Genomic DNA, 6,000 nt, shown 5'->3' with positions numbered 1-6,000 from the left:
ACGGGTTCTTCTGCCCAATCAGAACGCGAACATCTAGCTAGAAACTCACAGCTCAAAAAGAACGGGGAGAATCGGTGTCAACATTGAATAGAGATAGGAGTCATGTGCGGTGGTAAACCATGGATGCAAGCTGATTGCAAAACTGTCTCTATGCTCTACCTCAGTCTGTGCAACAAAGGGAGACAATTTAGAGGCAGTAAAAACCCGCACCTCAAGGTGAATGCATTAACAACTGTGGAACTCTGGAAAATCATGGAGGACAAATTCTTTCGCCCACGCATTGTCACTTATGACATGTACATGCTTCTCATCATCAAGCAATCAAAGGGGGCACTTCATTTAACATTTTTTTGGCAAATTAAAGGAACTGTCAGAAAATTGCGAACTTGGGTATCAAGAAAATACTCTTATCAGAGATTTTTTTTCATTGCCAACATGCAGGATCCCGAAATTCAGAGAGAATTACAAAGAGAAATTTTCGAACCGGCCCAATCATTACGTTTAGGCAACAACATCTAACTCGGACACCGTAATCAAGTATAAATTTCAAGAAATCAACCTGCTTTGCATGTGAGCAGAATGACACCACGATGGCCATTTCGTAACCCGAATCAACGGCAAAATTTTCCAGTCTCAACTCGGTTGCTGTGTCGAAACTGCGGTCTTACTTGATCAGCAACTCACAAGGATAAATGTACTGCAAAATGCCACGTGCAATAATTGTGGTCTACAAAACCATTTCTCTCGTGTATTCCAAAAAACCAAAATCTGCTTCTTCCAAGTCATCTCGACTTAACTTAAACTCAATTGAGGAAGATACAACGGATAAATCTGTAAATGCTATTCAAAATACCAATTATAACCCGGAATGTGTATCGGATTATAACAGCTTAATTGACAACATGGTGGCCAGCATATTGAGTACTACCGTACAAATTGACCCCAAAAACACAACTCTGCAAATTGGAAATACAAAAATAGGACTCCTGATTGAGTCCGGGAGTGTTGGCAGCATTTTAGTTGAATCACTTGCCATTGAAGTTATTAATAACTCTATTCTTGTATGATGGCTAACGGCGGTACCATCTCAAGAACTCAAAACTTTCGCGAATTAACCCATACACATCATTGGAATGATGCAGACGCCGGAAGAGAGCAAAGGTTGGCGGATTGAAGATGCTAATTTCGTGGTAATTAAAGATGGATTAAAGCCACTCAATGGTAAAGACCTGTTTGATGCCCTCCTTGAGATATCAACTACTCAAGCTCTGTGTTCTGACAATGGAGTATGGTCAACACTGTCAATACTCAGTGTCCATTCAAAACACACACATCTCACGCCTCAATACTCAGTGTCCATTCAAAACACGCACATCTCACGCCTTCAAACGTCAACTCATCTCACGCTTCGTTAGATCAAAAGTACATATCATTAAGTCTAAATTTCATGACAAAATCCATCCCGAACATCAAAAGACTAAAAGAGTGACAATCAATTTACAAAAAAGACTGAATACTGAAATTAAAAAACCACCTCATGAAGGACAAATAGAAAAAAATCAATAATTGTTCAGATCAATATTCCTTCTCCCCAATTGTTATTACAGTCAAAAGAGATCAAACAAAAAAATTAGCCTTAGAATTCATAATTCTTAACAAATCTATACACAAAAATACCAAATGTCTAATATTGAAACACTCATTGACTCCATATCACAAGTTATAACCGATTATAACACAGAAACAGCTGAAGAAATTGTCTTTTCTACCATAGATCTTAAATATGATTATAGTCAACTAAATCTCCATCCTGACAACGCCAAACAATGTAGTTTCACTATCATCAGTGGTGATATGACGGGAACGTATTGGTTCAAAACTTGTGATGGACTTACTGATAACTCATATGCCTGCTGAATTTCAAAACGCTATGGACTATACGCTAATCGGCCTAAAAACACCTTCTGTTTCGTTGAAGATATTATCATTGTTAGTAAAGGATCGGAAGAAGATCAATTTAAACTTGTAACAAATTGTCTCAATTAATTAGACGCAGATAATCTTCGCATAAACTTACATAAATATCACTTTGCCAAAGAAAAAATTCCGTGGTTAGGCTATAATAATACTCAAACAGGAATATCGCCACTTGAATCTTCAAATTCTTCAATTCATTCACTCAAACCACCTAACACGCTTAAAACATTACGTTCTTTCCTTTCCTCTCTCCATTACATTAGTAAATTTATTCCAAACTTAGCGCAACTTTGTCATCCTTTAAGACCTCTTTTTGGTAAATCCATTAAATACATCTGGACCGACGAACACGTTGTACACTTTAATGCTATTAAAACACGAATTGCAAATCACACAGCAAATACTCAGTACTACCCGCAACTCGAAACATGTATCAAAATAGATGCTTCTCGTTCCGCTCTTGGAGCAGCTTTAGAACAGTTGACAGTTAACGGCTGAAAGCCATTTTCACTTGCCTCTAGAGTTTTGAATAGTAACGGAGAACGTTACAGCATTATTGAGCTAGAATTAGTTGAAGTGGTTTGGTCTATAGAATGTTTCAAAAACTATCTCTATGGAACAGAATTTTCAATTATAACTGATCATTGAGCTCTCCTTTCAATCCTAAAAGAACATAGATCTAACAAATCGTATAATAGCTGTTAATCAAGATCTGTAGATTGAGCATTACCTTATCGATTTAAAATGGAATATTCACAAGGAGCAAAGATGGGTCTCGTAGACTATATATATCTTGTAATCTTTATCAACCTGCAAAAAGTATTTCAAGATTTGACGAAAAGTTTTCAGTTGCCACTTTATCTGGAATACAAACAGATGCAGAATTAATTCAACAAGTAAAAAAATTTTCACTCAGTTCAACTTAAAGATTTTTGTTTAGACAATAAACCCGACCAACAAATATACACTTTTGAAAAACTTAATCAAGTATTAAATATAGATTCCACAACACCTATGCCTTTTACTTGAAATTGTATGTCAATAGCTACGCAGAATTCTATTTCAAAAATTATTTCAATGCAGAACCATAATTTCATTAGTGACAACGCAGTGCAAGTACGTTTTCCAGAAAAAAAATCAACACTTTCCACGTGAAATTATAATCCAAATTTAGATAGTCCACATGGAGCGCGAGTACGCTTCACTCAAAGTCAATTAACACCTGCCCAGCATTATATTAATCTGAAGTAATTTCTCTCTAATCACACTTTTCAATAGATATCATGAATTGCTAGTACGCTTTACCCAAAATCAAATAACACTCGCTCAGCAAAACTCTACTTTACCACTACAGTAACAAAATACACATACCAAAAAACCTCATTTGCAATCACACTAGCTCACACCAAATTAATCCTCCACTCGCGTCGCATAGTAGGAATACTATTTATTCTCCACTACAAATTAAGGCTCACAGACAATTATTTGAGACGCAAAATACCGAAAAAGCTCCACTCGCTTACCAAAATTAAGCCCAATTCAATGATTTTAACCTCTCTAATTTGTCAATCCCAAAATAAACTCAAAATGCTTCATTAATTAGCACTAAAAATATAAAAACTTTGAATGCTCCACGTGCCCAATCGGCAAACAAACAAAAGTCGCTTTTTGCCCCTTTTAAATCTCAAAGTCGGCTTATATCTAAATTAATTCAATTCATACCTCATTAAGAATGAGCCAACAAGTATCTGCTTTGAGGCGAAAAATCCCCATCTCAAAGAACAACCGCTAGAGCTCCGCCCCGCGTATCCTTCACAGATGTCGCAGCACAACACATGCCCCGCCACAGACCCTTATTCCAACATTAGTACCCCGCTCTCAGGTTCTGTCCTTTGACAAGGTGATTGGGAAAACGTTGAATAAGAATTCGATTTCCTCAGTCACAATCAAAGATGCAGTGCTCAAATAAGTCCGGGACTGCATCATTCATTCCGATGAAGACAAGCTCAAACAACTAAATCCATACCTGCAAAGCTATTGGCGTTATCTACACCTCATAAGTGGCTGTGTATGTATGTATGAGAAGATGGCCATCCCAAACGCTTTGAAAGACGCTTTAGTAAAAGACCTCTATGCCAGTCACCAGGGTAGCTGGGGAATGGTATGCATGGCCTAACACTGTTGGTGGCCATCCATGAACCAGGATTTACTGGTTCGCGCTATAGAGTGCAAACCTTGCACTGCAATTGGTAAACAATTAAAATCCATCACAGGAATTTCAAGCATATAAACCATGTATAATCCAAATCCAAGAAACACAAATAGATTTTGCAGGCCCTGTTAATAATGAAAAAAATCATAAAATTTAAATTTTAACATGTATTGATAGATTTTCTAAATTTCCATCTGATGAAATTTTTGAAAACGCTAACGCTTCAAATGTAATTAAATTTTTAGACAATTATATACAACTTCACGGAGTTCCCCGTTCTTTAATAATCAATCAAGTTCGTTGTCTTATAGGTAATCAAGTAAAAAGTTTTTGCACAAAGAATATCAGAACTTTAATTCCTGCTCCAGTAAATGGTCACCGGGCTATCGGGTTATTAGAACGATTAATTAGTACCATTAAACAACGCCTTGGATGTATAAAAGAAGCAAAAAAAGAATTGAATTCATTCACCATTAAAGCAGCACTTAAAACAAAAATTTACTAGCTTCGAATATGCAAACATAAAATTATTAGGATTTCGCCATTCGAATCTCTGTTTGAACGACGGGCTAACACCCCGCTCAGTATTATTAGTACAAAACCTTATTATGGAAAAGATTTTTCATTAATAATTGATTATCGCGCTCTCATTTCAATCAGAAAACAACATAGATCAACAAATCATATAATAGCCGTTTATCAAGATGAGTATATCGATCATTACCTTATCAGTGTAATATGGAACTTTTACTAGGAGCAAAGATGGGTCTCGTAGATTATATATCTCCTAATCCCTATCAACCAGCAAAAGGTATTTCTAGATATGACGAAGAGTTTTTAGTTGCCACTTTATCTAGAAAACAAACAGATGCAAATTTATTTCAACGAGTAAAAAATGTTTCAATCTAATAATATTCATTTAGAAAATAAACCCGACCAACAAATACACACTATTAAACAACTTAATCAAGGGTTAAATAAAGATTCCACAACACCTGTGCCTTTAACTCGAAAAATTATGATACTCGATGCTCAAAACTCTAATTCAAAATTATCTTCAATGCACAACCATAATTTCATTAGTGACAACGCAGTGCAAGTACGCTTTCCTCAAAATAAATCAGCACATGCCACGCGAAATTATAATCCAAATTCAGATAACCAACATGCAGCGCGAGTTCGTTTTACTCAAAATCATATAACACCTTCCCAGCAAAATAGTAATCTAAAATCATGTCCCTACTCACACTATTTTCAATTGTGATCGTGAATCGCGAGTACGCTTTACTCACAATTAAATAACACTCACTCGATAAAACTCTACTTTACCACTATAATCACAAAATAAACATACCACAATTACCTCATTTGCAATTCACAACTAGCATACACCAAATTAATCCTCCACTCGCATCGCATATTTATTCTCTACTACAAATTGAGGCTCAAATACTACAATTTGACACACAAAATACCAGAAAGGCCCCACTCGTTTACCAAAATCAACCTCAATTCAAAAATTTAAACAACTCGAACCTGACAATCGCAAAAAAGTCTCAATCTTGTTCCTTTTTCGCACCAAAAATTTAATACTTTGATTATTCCAAGCTCTCAATCGACAAACAAACAAAAGTTTCTTTTTGTCCATTTTCAATCTCAAGTTCAGTCAGTTTAAACCTAAATTAATTCAAATCATACGTCAATAAAATAGAGCCAAAAAATGTCTGCTATGAGGGAGAATCCCCATCTCAAAGATCAACCTCTAAAATTTACCCCGCTATCATTCACAGATGACGCAGCACCACACGCCC

This window comes from Convolutriloba macropyga, chromosome 5, assembly GCF_964194025.1.
Source record: "Convolutriloba macropyga chromosome 5, txConMacr16.3, whole genome shotgun sequence".
In the NCBI taxonomy this organism is placed as follows: domain Eukaryota; kingdom Metazoa; phylum Xenacoelomorpha; order Acoela; family Convolutidae; genus Convolutriloba; species Convolutriloba macropyga.
The sequence above is the reverse complement of the archived record's forward strand: the minus strand, read 5'-3'. Positions refer to the sequence as shown.